Below are 19,275 nucleotides of genomic sequence, written 5' to 3' on the forward strand. Positions count from 1 at the left end.
AAACTGTACATCCAAGTTCCTATCAAATGCAATTCACCATCATCCGATGCTAAACAATGAAGCTCCCACCTCTATTTATTCTTTCCCTACACCCTTCAAGAAGGAAATCAAATATTAATTAATTGCAAGTACTAGAAGCTTCCCCCTTCCAATAATTAATGCACTCTCTAGAACTGCTCCCTTGCAATACAATAATTAATGTGCTTCTAGAAAATTAAATTACTAGAGGCTTCCCCCTTTCCATATATTTTTACACACTCTAGAAGCTTCTCCCTTGTAATACAATAATTAATCTAATTAATTAGATATAAAGTCACCTTTTAATTTTTAATTTATTTAATGACTTTATAAGAAATTAATTTAATTTCCTCTTATGCTCCACTTAGCATTTGGAGAACGTAAAGACTAAGAACTCCACTGAATTGCTGAAAAATGGGTACATTACAACATGCTTACTCTTTGAACTTTTTCTCCTTTTTGATCCATAAAGGGTTAGTTGAGACTTGAAAGCACATTCAAAACTAGAAAGCGTATAGTTATCAAATTTTGACAATTCAAATGCAGTAAGTCTACCAACTAGACTATCCAATATCGGATTATTACCAAGTGTACATCTCAGTTCTTGTATCGCAGAAACTCTAATTGCATAGATAGGAAGTAAAGTCCTTAATACCTTGCTTATCAGAGTCTCATGAGATATGTCTCTTCCAGCTCCTCTAATTGCATTTACAACCTCCTTGATTCTGCCACAATACTGTGCAGCAATTTCTCCTTTTTTCATTCTCATGTCATCAAACTTGCCTCTCAAACTTTTTGCCTTAGCCCTTAACACATTTTTGTCTCCTCCATGGATTTGTGCCAACTTTTCTAATATTGCTTTGCAGTAGTGCACTCCTTTACATCATCAAATTTAGCATAACTTAGGGAAGATGTTAGATCGATCATCATTTGATTATGCTTTTGCTTCTCCTTCATCTGCTCAATTATCATGGGTCTAGGTACTTCAATGTATTCATTGTCCAAGTAGTAAAGTGCAAAATCTTCAACTCCAGATAGATGCAATCTCATCAAGTGTTGCCATGATGGGAAGTTCTCTTTATTCAGCTTAGGTACCTCTCTCTTGTACATCTTAATCTTTAGCTTAAGTCCCTTCAAACTTTCCTTACAAGCACCAATGCTCTAATACCAATTCTTAGAATATTTAGAATAAAAGATAGGGGGGTGAATCAGTTATCCTCATGTCCAGATGTACCAATTCAACTTTAAAAACTTATTCAAACTCATAAATCCACTCGGCCAATATAGCAACTCATCAGTAAATTAACTTATTCATTCATCACTAGCTCTCTATTTAGTATATGCCGACTAACAGAAATAAACAATGGTAAATAGCATGCATCACAAAACAACATTCACACAATTGTGACACTTGGATTTAACGTAAAAACCCAATTTGAGAGAACCACGAAGTAACATGCTATCACTTTTTCACTCTTCTGAAGTGCGCTTGATTAAGAGCCAACTCTGTTAAAAGTTATAAAACACACTATTAGGTGTGACCCTATTAAAGGATTTAATCACCCTGCTAGGAGTGGCTTTTTTAGAGGACTTTGGATCATTTCATTAGAATGTCACCTTGATTAAAGGATTTACAATATGACTGTTAGGTCAGCCTTGATTAAAGGATTTTACTGCCACAATGGTTAGAAAGTAACAGCTAGGCTTGATCTCTTAAAATACAACTCTCTTAGCAAATTCAGATCTCCATTCAGCTCATTCTTGGTTCATTGACTGAACTTCATCATATTCTCCATCTCTTATCTAGTTTGTAACCCTCAAGCAATCATACTTTACCAATCTTCTCTCTTTTCATTCACTACTTTGTTCTTCATAAGTTCTCTAATCAACAATCATAAAACCCCTCTTGTTCCTCCTTAAATAGGTAGCTTCGATCTTTTGCCACTTAAACATCATCGTAAATCTTAAGGCTTGATCAAATTCATTGAATATATCCATCGTTTTGTCCTTCTTCTCCTTTCTTGAAACTTTTAGAAACTTTTCCATGAATCCTAGCCATAGATTGCTTAACAAACTCAATCCATGCATTAAATATGTCAACTCATCAATCCTTATCGTTCACGCATTTTGACCAATTCAGAAATTCAACTATGTTGGCCTCAAATCTTGATTCTTTCACAAACTATTATTTTGCTAACACTTGATCATCACTGTGTTCTTCAACTAGGTCATCACTGGATAGCTCGATCTCTATTGTTTGTCTTGCTCAATTTACATGGCTCGTTCACTCTTCAATGCGCTTGGTCGTTACTTCATTTTCTCCTTCATCTTGCTTGGCCATAACTATCACTTAATTGATAATGTTTGCTCGACTATCTCTTAAGTTTCTTACTCTTTTGCTTCATTGACCTAGTGAACCTAGTACTCGGTCAAGCTCAGTGTTTTACTCAACTTCTTGGCTTCTCTTCTATACATCAACTCAATTGTCTTCTCCACTTCATATAATGATCAAACAAGACCTTATCTTGTCAAAGACTAACTGATCAAATGCCCATTGTAGTTCCATCATACTTGACCCTCTTTTCTCAACAACTTCACTAGCTCACCTTGCTACCTCTTCTTTTTCAATCCTCTTCATCAATCAACTGATATGGCACTTTACACTGTTAGCAAATGACTTAACAGTAAGGTTCGACATCAATGACAACATATCAATTGTTCCAATTGTAGTTTCCAACATTCTCTAGTGGAAGATGCCAATTTCTAGTCGAGAGACTTCAGAGATCGCAATCAAGAGAACCAAGTGCATCAGGAGTTTCTTAGAGAAGTCTTTGGTACTAGAGGCACATCATAGAGACGTGACACACGAGGTGGAAGACAAGTCTTCGGGTAAACTTGCTCATAAGTAAATAAAATAAAATAACTCTTTGCTAATGAAAATCTCTTAAAGTAAGAATATAGCTGCATTCTTTAGATAAATGTATTTAAGATATCTATACTAGTTATACATAAGTATTACTCATTGTTTCATTTGTTAAATATAAAGCTCTTTATTATGTTATTTACTTAAGCAAATAGCTCTTTCTCAGAAATCCTTACTATTATATTTGTTCAAGGCACAATTATTAACCATGTTATTTACTAAATTATAATAGTCATCTAAGTAAAAGTATTTTATTCACTGTAGTCTTTTTTTTAATATTTGTTTTTGTTTTTAAACTAAGTTGCTGGTTCGGATTCGGGTCCTGAGTCGGTCTGAGATTCGAGTTTGAAATTTGATCAAATTATTTTAGAGGTGGGTTTGAATTCGTTTTGAGTTTGACCACAAAAACTTATGTTTTTCTTAAAATATACATATGTGTGTGTTTGTGTGTGTGTGTGTATCTATATCTATGTCTATGTCTATGTCTATATCTATATGTATGTGTATATGTATGTTTATACGTATGTGTGTGTGTGTATATATATGCAGCAGCAAATAAGTTCATACACCACTATGCTAATAGTAAACCAACATAGCAAAATACACCGCCATATATATTAATGCTTTAGTCCACGAAATACGTTTTACCTTTTTGGCCTTTTTAGTAGTCTATGTAAGGGTTGGAGAGTTGGATTGACTAAAATGGACCAAGTAAAACTTTAAAAAGGTCAAAAAAGTTCATTTCTTGACCAAATCCAGTCTGGGTCCTGTAGATTTGCAAATTCACCATAAAAATTGCAAAATTTGTACTGGGTTTGTCTGACAAAATTTGGGCAGACTTTGAAGGTCCACAGCAGACTTCGCAAGAATATGATAAGGATCAGACCTGTGCACGAACCAGACCAGACTTTGTGGTTTACCAGGGAAGAATTTGGTAGCATAGTTTTCAAAGGCTCTATGGAGTATTTCAGTTTCAGTGAACAACGTCACACCATTACACACCAACCTCTTCTGCCACTGTAAGTTATGTCTTGCATTCTAACTAGAGTACAAAAAAAAAATTGCCATTTATCATTTATGCAAAAAATTAGATGATACATTAGCAAGGTGAGTCAACCAACCCCTAGTGTTGTGTAGTGTATCCCGTCTATTAGGTATGAAGTCAAGACATGAAGAGAAACATCATTTTTCTGAATAAGGACATCCTGAAGAACACAACCCTGACAATGAAAGACAATCCACCATCTACCTCCAATTGAGATGGTACTACTGCCACCTCACATAATCATAAAAAACCCGAGGACCCTGATTCTGCAACTTGACACCTTTGCCAACATTATGTCCTCGAGGTCCAGCTCCAATCCCAAGCAAGCCATGTCCAAATTCTCCCAAACATGTAAATTTGTTGTTCCACATCATGACACAGGTAGCAGAACAGTTGCAGCCAAGCCAAACTATAGACTCATCATTTGCTCCAATATTTTAAGCTGCACCAAAAATGAGGACTAAGGCAGGTATGAAGAATGGATTTAATTTGCTGGCATCTGGAGGAGCCGTTCAGGTTGAGTGCCACATCAGGACCTGGCCAGTTTAAGCTCAACCCAGACTCCACTAATAACAGATTTGACCAGCATGTGAGCAGAGTTGGCAAGGAAACAATATGAGAATGCAACATTATTATAATTGATTAAAAAAAAAAATATTACAACAAATTTGATTTTGCTATAGATGAAAAATATTGTGCATTGAGAAAAAGTACATAACAATTCGAAAAAAATGTCATTTCAAGGGAAAAAATAGTCGCGTTTAGCAAACATATTTTACTTTACATGTAAGAGTTTATGTTAAAAACAAAGGACTGAGATTGATAAACTTGATTGGGCTGTTGTTGCTACTTTAAAGAAAACCATGTGCTTTAAAAACAACAAACTTCACAAGAGTTTCAAATTTTAATTTGAAAATGAACCATTTCAAAAGTAAAACCTATTTAAAAATTACTAAGAATCTTCAACAACCTGATGCTCAGTTTCTTTCTGCCTCAGTGTAAAAAAGCCAAAAAAGGTAGATATATGTAAAAAGATATCACAGGCAGTTAAATCTAGAGAAATGGCACAGAAAAATGCAACAGAAAGATTTAAATTGGAAACAATTAAATTGGAAACAATTAAATAATACAGTGGCACAGAAAGATTTAAATTGGAAACAATTAACGAAAAAATCAACATAAATAATAGCTACCATTTCATTTTTCAAATTGGTTTTGAAGTTTTATGCTGCACCTGCTGGAACAACCAGAACTGAGCCGTCAGATGACCATTGCAATCTTCTGAAAAAAGATGGCAGTGTCTCATCGTGGAAAAGATGTAACTTTGTTGTCCCCTGTTTCAAATTTGGTAACAAATATTTTTTTTAAATCAAGTTGTACTACAAAATACAGATCTTTGTACAAATTATGAGAAGAAGATGCTCTACAATCTTCCTGCTACCTGCTTTTCTGATTCAGCCTTTGTAATCACATGTTGACACACATAATTCATCTTCTCCTGGCCCCTGGCTCTACCATTCTGAGCCTTGTTAATATAGATTCTGCATGTCCTGTCAGAACTTGTTGATGCCACATATACACCTGCTGGATCCCAAGCAACACCTTGAACATAATGCAAATGAGCATCCAAAATCTGCTGTATGCCACCTAGAAGAAATAAGGGGCTATGTATTAGATCAAAAGAATAAGGTTGAGGAAACAATACAGTGAGCTATCATCATTTTCTATGCTTGTTGTCTATGTCTAATGTTATTTCTTCAAATTTGTAGATCCATCAATGTTTTGAAGCTCCGGCATCAATAGCTCTGATAATCCAGTTCTAGACTATCTTCAGACCACTGAACAAAATGACAATCTTTACAAAGTCCAAGATTTAAGTGACTATTGCCTCACCACATGCCTGCATGCCCCTATGTGCAAGATACCTTCATTCATAATATGAGTTCATTCAAAAGTCTAGACAGTGATTAGTTGTCACGACTATAAAATTGTTTATAGAAATTTTGGTGATTATAGCAAACAATATAATTGGTTGGCAACTGCCCGTGTGGTTTAGAAAAAATGATCATAAAATCGTATTTCAATGGCATTCAAAAAATGCAGAAAAACATTAATATTACCTTTGGTAACATCCCATATGATACAAGAATTATCAACAGAACCAGAAATTAAGAAATTGCCATCTGGTGATCATTGTAGGTCAAGAACATCCTTGCGATGAAACCTGCTTCAGTAGAAACACATGTAATTACTTATAAGAAATACAGCAATTAAGCTATAATTAATTGCAATGAGAGTGTTATAAAAGCAGCTTACGATAGTGTCTTCAGTACTTTCCAATTGTTCCCATTCTCTGCAATATGCAGTTTCCATATAACTAGCTCCCCACCTGCAAATTCAGTTGTAGTACAGAATTCATATGGTTGCATCTTCCAGCTTAAGCAAGCACTTGAAAGTAGATATCCATACAACAAAATTGTTCTACAGGAATAGAAGAAAATCCTGCTAGCATTGCCCCTGTGTTCTATATGCAAGCTGTGCTGCAACCATGATAAACAAAAGTTCACAGGTACAACTTATAATGTAGGCCAAAAGCAAGTCGACGACCAAAAGAATAAATTACAAAGAACAGTATGATATAGTTTTAGCCTGCAATAGTTGCGTACCATCAGCACCTGAAGCAAGTTGTTCTCCTGCATAAACAACAAAACCCAAGGGCAATTTTTAAATTATAAGGCAACAAAAGATACTTCCTAGAGATATTGATACGTTTGTATATTAGATTGCTTTATGTACTCATATGTTATACTATCTCTCAAATATCCAGCATGTCAATCAGCAAGTGCTAAGTGTTCAAGGAAAAATAAATCAAACCAAGATTCACAAGAAGAATTGTGCCCATGTGTGATAGTTCAGAATTATTCCTGCGGCAGAAAATAAATGTAAGGAATCTAGTGATGCATAGATATCCAGTGTACAATCCTCAATATTTATCATCAAACTATGATATTGAAAACTTAAAACCAGTCCGTAATAATATATACAAAGGAGTCAACGGCATCAGCATTACAAACCCCTTGAGGACCATGCATTTAAAAATCTAACACTACCAAAAGGACCCCTCACAGAATAAGTTTCCAGTGCATAAAGCCGTCCATTGGTATGTCTTTGCCCATATCACCAATAAATATGTTCTATGTACCTAGCAACAAAACTCTTTAGGGGAAAAATCAGAAAACCAAAAGTATAGGATTCTTCTGAAAAAATCGGCAAACCCAAAGTAAAGGATGTGTTTGAAAAATTGGGATTTAGAAGGGAAATAATCAGATTATAAGAAAACCTAAATAAATATTTAAAAAAGGGACCAAAAAAACTTATTTTTTAAATTTAAAGGCATTTCCATAGCATAGTGACATAGATGGCAAATAAGATTCAACCCATGAATTGTAGAATATATTTTTTTGTCAGTGTTACCCAAATGTGTTTCCACCCCTACTGGCCACGTTTCGGAAAAGGAAATAGTTTTGGGGACAAGGGGATGGCCCAAAACATTTCCAGGCCATCCCCAACCAGGAAAAATTTTAGGAAACCATCCACACAACGCAGAAATGGTCAACTATGCTTCTGATTTGCATTGACCATCCCTTAGATGAATAAGGATGGTCAAGCCAACCCCCAACCATCCCAACGACATAATGCCTATCTGGTAGGAAAGTTAAAACATTATTTTATAAATATTTGCAATTTTTTCAAGCCTTCCATGGGCCCCACACCTCCTTTCAACCCTAAAACTATTTAAAATATGTTATAATGTTGGCAGCGGGAATTAGACTGGAATAGGCATATGCAAATTCCTAATATTTTGAATTCTTCGTTTGTGTGCACCAAATCAAAATTGAGAATAGGAATAGGTATTCCAATTTTTTCCCAAAAATGAGCATTTGCAATTCCACCTAAATAGGTGGAATTGGAACACGTATTCCTATTCCAATTTTACTTTTTCATATTTGATGAAATTTTGAAGTCCATTGAGCCAATGAAATCAGATCTGGAGCCATTCCTTGCTGCACTTCACATCCAACTAATGACAAATCTTTGTTACTAGACCACCATACGTAGCTACAGTCAAAAGACAATAACAGAGGGTTCATTGACACAACATTGTGTTGATCTTTTTTCATTTCTTCTATTTGTATCCTAAGTTCCAAATGAACACCATCGATTGCAACCTTTCGCACAAGGCTCAAGAAAAAGGAAGCCCCGCAATGCCGAAAAACAGATTGATGTTGTTCATTGGACTGATGCATGTGATTCTGACGATTCTGACTTGAATGAGAAGGAACCCGGCAGATTCAAAATAAAGACAAGAGACGATAAATAGAACACATCTACGTGTCTTATTTCCCCATAGGATGCAACCTTTTCCTTTGTACACATTGATTTCTTCAGCAACCACCACGAAAATCACCGAATAGACAATAATCGAAATGAATGCAAAGTCCTTTTGGAAAGAGCGGCAAACATTCCAATCCATTTCTACAGTCAAGTCTTGAATAGCGGAAGACATTGTTGAATAAAGAGCAAACATTTGAAATATCACCATTAGAAGCTTCCCTCTACAAATTGCATGGAAAAGATAATAGATGAGTAGTTGCTAGTAAGAAGCTCGGATTGGGCAAAATTTGTGGGCATCTTACGACTGAGAAAGCTATGCAGAGAGACTAATTAGTAATTACCATTTCGATTCAAGAACAATCAATTAATATTTTGCCCACAAAAATTAAATTTGAATTTCAACTGTAATTCCAATTTTAGCTTTGTAGAACCAAATGGAGTAGGAATATGTATTCCTATTTTCTAGTCCAGAATAACAAACACAATATAACAAATCCCTATTCCTCTATTCCTATGCTCGTTTGGTTGCGGGAATAGGAATACATATTATGGATTTGTTATTTTGGAATAGAAAATGAGAATACGTATTCCTATTCTCTATTTGTGTAATGTCCCTTCTTTGGGGACATTAGAATTATTAAGAAGAAACGAATTTACAATATTAAATTTGACTATGTATGCTAGAGATTTATTATTGAAGGTCAAATTAATATTCCATGTGGTCACAAGAGGACGAGGAGGGATAAGACGATTCATCAGAGAAAAGTTGAAGAGTCACAAGGAATAGGACGAAGGCCAGAGGGGAGTCGAAGAGTCTTAGTTTGTGTATTAAAATGGAAAAGAGACTCATGGTTGGGTATGCTTGATTATTCAGTTCAATTTTTCTCTCTTGCGAGAGTCTCAGAAAGCTTTAGCTTTCAGCTAGTGTGAGGACGTAGCCCCTCATACAGGCAGTCAGTGGCCACAAACCCATTGTCCGTGGAGATATCATTTCAAGTGTCTCAATTGTGCTTACAGGTTCTTCTCTTGTTTTCCAATCTGACTGTAAAATCTGTGTATAACATTGGATTGTGGTTAGATGGTTATTGTATTGCTGTTGTATAATACAATAACGTTTAGTTGCTGGTTGTTATTTGCTGTTGTATAAGGCAATAACGTTGTTTAAGGAATTATAAGAGTTTCTTGGTTTCATCTCATCAGTTTGTAATTCATGGTTATACGTTCGACATCTTGAATGTTATTTTGGAAATAACGAATTGTTATCTTGTGGAGAACCATTGGTTTATTTGTTGTCTTGTATTGCATATTCTTGTAATTGAATCCGAATATTATATTCCTAAAGGGACTAGATAAGTGTCGGATGGTATTTCTATTGTTTACGATTGTGCTGGAAATTATCTGCAAAGTTTTATTGCTGAATATATCAGGAAAAGAAAAATCCAGATCAGGATATTACAATTTGGTTAGACAAATTGAAATTTTTGCACCGAGAAATTTGACGGCGCTCCCGATCCCGTGTTGCATATCTCTTGGACAATGGGCAACAAATTCTTCATAGTGGGCATATTAGGTGTCTCATTTTCTTTACAGGATGAAACCGTTGGTTTGTTTTTTCCCACAAAAACTTTCATTATAATTGTTGCAGAGTTATTCCATCATTCCAAAGTGACCACTGGTTTAAGCCTGGTTATTTTTGTGACAATTATGTGTGGAATCTTGAATCGCAGCTTTATAGAAGTCCTAATCGAAAAACACCTAGATTGAAGAAGAGATGAAATATTTAAATGGATTTGCTTTGCTGATTTGCTAAATTCGAGAGTATGTCAACCACAGTGCCTAAATTATAAACTCAATGTTTGAGCTTACCAATCATCGAAACCTTTGAGGCCGTTATTCATTCAAAGCTAACATATACACATGTAACCTTTGAGACGCCAAATATAAGAACTAATATTTCGTGAAGAAATTTCTTATTATCTTGCAATGACGTGCACTCCAAACTCCTTGTCTGCACGCATACCAGACTCACGCACCTATAAATAATATAAATTTTGAAAGAAGTAAAATCTTGAATCGCAGCTTTATAGAAGTCCTAATCGAAAAACACCTAGATTGAAAAAGAGATGAAATATTTAAATGGATTTGCTTTGCTGATTTGCTAAATTCAAGAGTATGTCAACCACAGTGCCTAAATTATAAACTCGATGTTTGAGCTTACCAATAATTGAAACCTTTGAGGCCGTTATTCATTCAAAGCTAACATATACACATGTAACCTTTGAGACGCCAAATATAAGAACTAATATTTCGTGAAGAAATTTCTTATTATCTTGCAATGACATGCACTCCAAACTCCTTGTCTGCATGCATACCAAACTCACGCACCTGAAAAAAATATAAATTTTGAAAGAAGTAAAATTGGAATAGGAATACATATTCCAATTCCACCTATTTAGGTGGAATAGCAAATGCTTGTTTTTTGGCCAAAATTGGAATACGTATTCCAATTCTCAAATCTGATTTGGAGCACCCAAACTGAGGATTTGAAATTTTGGGAATTTATAAATGCCTATTCTAGTCTAATTCTTGTTGCCAAACGGGCCATGATTGGGAAATGAACTTTGGTTTTATTGTTTGCTTTTGAGTCTTTTATGTAGCTGTGCATTTCCGAGAGGAGAGCAAACGTGTTTGCAAAGAGGGGTTTTCAGTTTTCAATTTGCACTTTGCAGTAAGTATTCAAAGCACGTGTGAGAAGCATTATTCAGATTCTGAGTTATTGAAGTTGATTTAGACTAAAGATTATGATTTTCTTGTAAACAGAGAACTCAGAAAAAATCAAATTGAAAATAGAATGTGATTGTGAAGAGACTCAAGCTTAAGAATTATGAGGGTTTGAAGTTGAAGAAAGAGAAGAAAACTTAAAAAGAGGCAAAAACAATGCTATTTGATGGATTTGGTGTATTTGGAGCAATAAAGGTAAATCCATTCTTCCTTATTTATTTTAGTTTTAAATTTTAATTCAAATAAAACATAGTTTGAAGGGAAAAAAGGTCTGATTATTTTGCCTTATATTTCAGAATTTTGAGCTTGCATCATACAATATACAGTAGTAGTGATGGTGGTGATGAACCACAGCAAGGGGAATAAGTTACAATTGGGGGTGGAAGTGTTGGGGGTGAATCAAAATATGAACCTAACAAATTTGAAATTGCTTCAACTTTCATAAAACCATTTGCACGAGGCCCTTTTAACCCTAAAAATCCTCTACTTTGCCTTGTTCATCCAACCAGTGTTGAAAAGAAAAATTTGGATGGAAGTAGGGTGTATAGATTCAAGTATGTGAAGGTGAAATTACAGGTGAAATTAGAGGGAGCTACACAAGGATGTGATCTCATTTCTTGGGTGTTACAGGTAAGGAGTTAAATATTGTGAAGATCTAAAGGAGGATGCAAAAATAGTGTTATAGATTACACATGGAGACTGAAATGCAAGTCTAAAGGTCTGATGTTCATAATGCGTCAGTCATTTACTCATAGTCTTGACTCTTCACCCTATGTCATCTAGTGGTAGTTGATGGAATTATTGTCATTGATATCAAAGAAACGAAGAAGAAGTTGCCATCTCTTATTATCTCTTATATATCATAGTTTGGTTATTCACAAAATATAAAGAGTATACTCTATTTAGAAAAGATTGAAATACAAAGACATATGGTATATGCAGCACCAATAAAATAAACAGTTTGCAACATGAAGTAAATAAGGAATGGAATTGTGTGAAAGAAAAAAGAAGAAAAATATAAAATGAATTAGAGTTGTAATCTACATGGAAGACAGCAGTAATGGTAAGACAGTAAACAATTGAATCTCAATAATATATAATATCATCGCAGATTGGAGCAAGAATATTCAGTGGGATGCAATCATGTCAAACTGAAAAGCCAAAGGTAAGTTTATTGAGGATTGCTGAATGAAGATTTAATGACAACAAATGAAAGCAACCGACAGAGCAGCAACACTATTTCTTCAGCGATATACAAGTATTTTGAATGATATCATAACAAAGTTGGGCATAGCAGTCTACAGGAACATATGAAGCTATGTATTAAGAGATAGTGTTATGAATTAAGAGATAGTGACATGGCAGTATGATATATTATTCTTGTCTCCTAAAAAGAACCGCACATATATACATGAAGGATGCAATTGGTATAAGAAACGATCTGAATCAAGAAATCGCACATATTATTACCAAACAAGTCACAAGTCACACAGGATTATTATCGTGTGAAGAAATCTGAAGACATATCCAGTAGTGATAAAATACTTTAAGCCACGTAAGAGTCGCATCACTATTTCTTCAGCGATATACAAGTATTTTGAATGATATCATAACAACGTTGGGCATGGCAGTCTACAGCAACATATGAAGCTATATATTAAGAGATAGTGTTATGAATTAAGAGATAGTGTTATGAATTAAGAGATAGTGACATGGCAGTATGATATATTATTCTTGTCTCCTAAAAAGAACCGCACATATATACATGAAGGATGCAATTGGTATAAGAAACGATCTGAATGAAGAAATCACACATATTATTACCAAATAAGTCACAATTCACACAGGATTATTATCGTGTGAAGAAATCTGAAGACATATCCAGTAGTGATAAAATACTTTAAGCCATGTAAGAGTCGCATCAGACAAAGACCATGAATTCCCGTAGAAGGATGCCATGTTGGTGGTATACGGCAGCATACGCAAACATTATTGAGCGTTGCATTAGAAGCAAGAGAAGTTTAGATTGCAAACAAAACAATTTACATGTCTTTATTGTTGGTACCGAGTCGTGTTGGGAACAATAGTACCATCCATAGACAGATGTCTATACAAATGAGCCCGATAGTTTTATGCCGTAGCATCTGGAGTTTGGGTAATGATTCATAAATACATGAGTCGAGCAAGAAAAGGAGCCATTGAAGATTCTTTGTGAACCAAGTCTACAAAACAAGTGTTCCGAAATCTTAATCATATCTGAAGAGTTCGTAAGATATCGTATTACAAAATATTCAATTCTATGACAATGCAAGCAATCTAGAAAACACTGCACAAGAGCCATCCTTAGGAACAAAGATGTCTGGAGTATGCAGCGTCAGAGTTTGAGATATGTCTGGAGTTGAGAAGATGCAATGAAATAATAACGATAATGAATACCATTGAATATCTCTTACATGTCAGTATGAAAACTGATCTTTTCTATACAGCAACGGAGATATGAAATATATATAAAAACCTTCAAAGAATGATGATTAATTGATTGCAATGATATCCTTGAATTTTATTGAATTCATTTTAGAGGAGCCGTCAGCGGTCTCGGAAAATTCCACATCAGTATAAACAGACCCGAGTAAGCAGTGCATACAAAGATACTGATGAAAGCCAATATGGATTTTAATAGAACAACAAGATTTGGTCATGACGTCAAGGAATTGATTATAAAATCAATAGTCAGCTAGGAAGCGATGGACTAGAGACAAATTACTAAAGTCCATAATGTCATTTTCCAAAGGATATTGATTTGATAATAACCATAACGGATAGCGAATCGGTCTCGCAAAATGAGTAGGTTACTAAAAAAAGTTGTGATTATCATTATGAACCGGTGCTCATTTAAGATTGGCCATAACTAAGAGATGTATTTCTTTAATCAAAGAGGTGTGACTGGTAAGAGAAAAAGGTATGTATAGTGATCAAATTAGAAAGAAGTAGGGTGTATGAAGCATATCCTCGAAGTGTAATATGTAAAAGAAAATTATCTATCTATCTATATATGCCAGAATATTGAGAGAGGTGTGAGTGGTGTAGAAGAAAGAATAAGAAGTCGGAGTTGAGTAAAAAGAAAATAAGAAAGAGCAGTAAAGAAGAGGGCAAATATGTGTATAAAAAATTATAAAGTAATGAAAAGTTAAGAATGTGGAAAGGAGAAGGTCCATAAATAAGGGTGTACAAGTATGAAGGATACATGGAAGATTGAAATAATATATAATTATATATATTATTAATCTGTCATATATATAGAGACACTAAGAAGAGAAGATAAGTTTTTCCCATCCCATTGGAGGGGGTTCCCATTTGCAATCTGCCCGGGCTTTTTTATTTGCTTTTGAGTAGATCAAAGATGAGTTAATCAGCTTAAACTAGTTTTTGCGCATTTCTACATCCCACTAAGAGAAAGAACCTTCTTCCTCATGAGCATTTTTGAGGCTATTATTCTTCAGCTCTATAATGCATGCTTCCACTTTACTGAGAAACAAGGATAAATCCAAACTTTCATTAACAAATATTCTTCTATTTCTCTCTTTCCATATTTCCCATAGAAGAATGGATAAAAAAATATTCCAAAGATTACTGTAGACCCTAGAATACCCATGTGTGGGCCAACTCTTTAGAAAATTTTGATAGCTGATAGCCAGTTAAGCTCCTGACATAACCATTGCCAACATTTTCTAGCAAAGGGGCATCGATACAACAAGAGCTCAATTGTCTCAAATTTGCTTTTACATAAAGAAGATCTTGAAGGCCTCTCAAAACCCATCTTGGTAAACCTATCAGCCGTTAGGAATCTCTTCCGTAAAGTTGCCCAAAGAAAGATTCTTGTATTGGGAAGACACGTCGCGTCCCAAAAGAGATTGAGGGGAATGTCTATCTTTTCTCATTGATGAGAGTTAATTATAATTTCATATCCTCTTTTGACAGTACATCTCCCACTCTTTGAAGGCCAAATGTGATTGTTATGCTAGCTGTGAGAAAATATATTCATGTCACTTTCAATACAGTTTTCCTTTTACACTCGTCTCCATAGTATGACTTGCTTGATATATGTTTCATCTAGGATAACTTCTTCAGTTCTTGTTTGAAAACTATCAAGAAAGTAGCAATTTGATACAAGTCCTGCCTCGCAAGCACTCTAATGGGCAATAATTTTTTTTTTATTTACACTATTTGAATATTGCAGCGTATATAGGATTGAAGGCTTTGCACTTTTTTACATTAAAGGAAGAGCTTCTTTATCTATATTGTTCATTTGGTGATGTGTTTGCTCCATATGCGCAAGATCGCTATTTTTTTTATGGTCAGGTCTTCTTTTAATTTGCCAAATGTCAATGATCATTTTATTAATACTTTTCTTCAGGATTGTCACTTTTATTCTTCTTTGTTCCATTGTCGCTTGAGGAGAGTGTAACTCAAACATTTTATATAGTTGTCGATCTCTTTTCTAAATGTGATTATTCTTATTGCATGTGGCTATTAATTGATGTGGTTCATGGATCGTCAGTTTTCCTTTACATGCTAAGTGAGCTACCTTGCTGCTTGGTGATTTGAGAGCAAAGTGCTTGTGTGTGCTTTTCGGAAGCTACTTGATTGCCTGTTGTATACTCTTGCCGTCAAGTATTGTTTTATTGCTTGTGACTATCCCTATTGGAAATCTGGAGCATTTGTCGGATGTCTTATGGAAGTCATTGGTTTCATTCATGAATCATAGACGATTCATTTTTATATATTTTTTAGCAAAGAACTCATTGTCATCACCGTGAGGAGTTAACAAGCTGGTAGAGATTGTCGGGGGACATTGAAAGGAGGGAACAAGTAATTGCAAAGACGTGCAAAATATCCCCAATAGATATTTACCCGGTTGCTTCCTCAAAATAATATTCAAAACTTAAACATAGGCAGATGTATTACAAAACAACAATAGAAACCAATAGATTCTCATTAAAATACCTTAAAACAGGGTATTGCATTATACAACAACAATACAATAACTATTATTTAAAATCCAATCTTAAACATAGTTTTATAGTCTGATTGGAATGCTAAGAGAAGAACCTGTAAGCGCATGCAAGACACTTGAAGTGACGTCTCCGCGGACAATGCATTTGCATCCATTGTCTACTAACACGAAGGGCTACGTCCTCACACTAGCTAAAAGCTGAAGCTTTCTGAATAACTTTCGCAAGAGAGAAACTGAAATCTGAATCATAAAACCAAGAATGCCCAAATGAATGGATCTCTCTCCTTTTAATCCACAAAGTTGTGACTCTTCGACTCCCTTCCTGTCTTATCTCTCCTTGTCATTTTTAGCCCACTTTATAACACTATATTGACCATTTATAATTTTAATTTACGCTCTCATAGTCAATTTTAATATCATATGAATATGTCCTTAAATTTTCTAATGTCCCAAAAGGGAACATTAGAAATCTCCCCTCATCAAAATTGCTTTGTCCTCAAGCAATCAATACCAAGATCCCATATGAATCTGCAAGAAGCTCTGTAGCCCAATCTGAAAACAAATCTTGCCACACTACAAAGCAAGGTGTCAAATTGCAACCCATCCATCAACTAGATCCCTGGATCCTATGTTGATCTATGAAATATCGTTGCATCTATAGGTAGTACAACTCTGATTATCATCTCATCTAGTCTCAAACTAAGTAGAACTACAACAAAATCACCAGCAAGCCATAGATACATATGGTCAACACCTAGATCCCAAACCCTGTTGCCATGACCAGCTCATATGATGAGGTAGAAATGTATCAAGGAGCTATGCATAACCCAGTAGATGAGGACAACCCGACCTAAATAGATGATGTAAGAAACGAGCTGCTCAAAAGCTGAAAGCAACACCAATAGCACATCAAATATCATATTGTCGTTATCAATCTGGAGAACCCCCAAGTACATAGGTGCTATGAATAAGAATGAAGTTGAAAAACCGTTCCTTGTGATTGAAACATAACTCTCATCAATACTCCACCAAGATCTATACAATGGCTGATGCATGTAATCCAACCAACTCCTGTATGGGTTGAAATCGGGAACCATATTTGGACTGATCAAAGGATGAGTGAACGAAGTCAATTCACCACACCAATCCTGTGACCAAGATTCACTGCTAAGAACTGTAACTAGATCCAAAATTCTCTCAAGTCTAGATCATCCTCTTCATGACAATTAAAAGGAGTGCCCTCGTTTATCTCAAAAAAGGGGATTATCAGAAGTCCAATGAGCATCCACTTCAAACATGGGGTTGCCTATAAGCTTAATGTAATCTAAAATTTTGGTACTCGTTCTTTTGGGACAATTATCCAAGTCATAAGTCTGCTGAATGCTATCAAGTTCATTGATTACTTCTTGGAAAAACTCCTGCCACTCTTTATCCTCATGCTCCCGAAAGTGATTTGTGATCCTAACCTCATTTTCTGCCTCCTGAAGAGAATTCTAAGTATCATCTAATGCCTCATGAGCATACTTAAGCTCCTTGTTGAGCTCCATAATCTCATTCCCTCCTTTGTTCAACTGATCAACATATATTCCAGCAACCTCAAGAATATAATCCCTGTCGAAAGGCAAACACAAGTAATCTGATTTCATAGTTTCAAGAGCTGTTTTGATTAACTGTAAATCAGCAACAAGCCAATCTCCTTCCACTTCCCTTTGAGCCTTCCTGTAGAGATCCTCAACCAACTTGTGAGTGCTGTCATAGCGTACCAAAGATGCCACAACCATGTCTTTACTAACCTTTAGCTAGCTCTTTAACGCATGCATCTCATTATTATCATGTTGATACAACTCATCGTCTTGTGGTGTGATCTTGGATTGTTTATTGAAGTTAATATCATGCGTGTAAGAAATATATGGTTCATCATACAAAGACTCCAACATATTGCTACTGTGAGTACAACCAGCCTCATCAACATTTTTGTTAAAGCTAACCTCCAACTCGCCAACGTAAAAACTTGTATCTTCTTTATCCATAGCTGAAATCGTGGTATCTACATTTTTCCTTGTGCTGGACTGAATTTCTTTTGCCCCCCCCCCCCTTTGTTATTACGACTCTCACAAACAGATCGGGGGTACTAGTGCCCTCACATGTCAAGCAGATTTGTTCCTGCCTCATAGGAATTCCTTTAACTTGTAAGTCCTTCAAGTTCTTCACTATCAACTACAAAACTTTCTTCATCACCACATCATTGTAGGCTGTTGTAGGAGACATTATTCACACAATCTCATTTAGGCAAGAAGCAACGACGAGGTTAACCTGTTTATCAAGATGCTCCATAAACCTAGGTTGGACCAAGGTCACCATTGAGGGTTGTAAGGTCCAATTTAAAAGTCTAAAGTCTACCTACTCTACATTGGTCAAACAGGTTTCTATCTCTTCCGATTTGGAGAAAACATCATCAGAAGATTCCATTTGTTCTCATTGCAACCCAAGTACGTATAGATTGTTCGTTCCCAAAACTGCAGATTGGAAATCCAAGAGCCTGCCACTTCTCTAATAGGATTCCGCAATCAATTCTGGCTAACGAACGGAAATACTTCTCAATTCTCCTGCACTGCAAGCTTTGCTACACCTAGGCGGGTAAACCTTCACCTCAAATGCTGACTGTCCGGTTCAAGGCTTTTCTAAAGCGAATTTAAACTTCTGGAGTTCTCCAGTTGGCAAAGTCCTCGAACTCAATGAAAATGAAAACTGAATAATGGTTGGATGTTTTGTATAATATTTGTAAATAATGAATTTGATGCTTGTAGAAGGAATATATAGATTTTCTGACTTCAATAATAAAAGACCAGTGCCTCTGCTCATCCGAGCAATAGAGTCAACTTCAATGAATTTTCACGTACAACTTCATAAAGTTCTTATGCACTTATACTACTAACAATTAAATAATCAAGATGCGACAAATCAAATATTTATGCAATCTTAAATTAGTCCAGATTGAACTTTAACTCCTCTGGGAGGGAGACAAACTAGACACAAATGCAAAAACAACTAAATATTTCACACTATCTGCGATGATCGAATTTAAATGCTAGATGACTA

General features: G+C 35.3%; 1 pseudogene across 1 annotated transcript in view; it reads right to left on the reverse strand.

The window, feature by feature from the left end:
• LOC149530326 (chromatin assembly factor 1 subunit FAS2-like) overlaps positions 1-19,275 on the reverse strand; it is a 75,242-nt pseudogene that overhangs the window by 23,978 nt on the left and 31,989 nt on the right. Inside the window, exons 3-7 of the transcript XR_016358797.1 lie at positions 6,653-6,679; positions 6,303-6,375; positions 6,107-6,210; positions 5,428-5,633; positions 5,221-5,320 (exon numbers count right to left, since the gene is read on the reverse strand). The product of XR_016358797.1 is annotated as a chromatin assembly factor 1 subunit FAS2-like (transcript). The remainder of the gene's footprint in view (positions 1-5,220; positions 5,321-5,427; positions 5,634-6,106; positions 6,211-6,302; positions 6,376-6,652; positions 6,680-19,275) is intronic.

Source organism: Cupressus sempervirens, chromosome 11 (assembly GCF_028749045.1).
Source record: "Cupressus sempervirens isolate cs-2001-9-10 chromosome 11, ASM2874904v1, whole genome shotgun sequence".
NCBI lineage: Eukaryota > Viridiplantae > Streptophyta > Pinopsida > Cupressales > Cupressaceae > Cupressus > Cupressus sempervirens.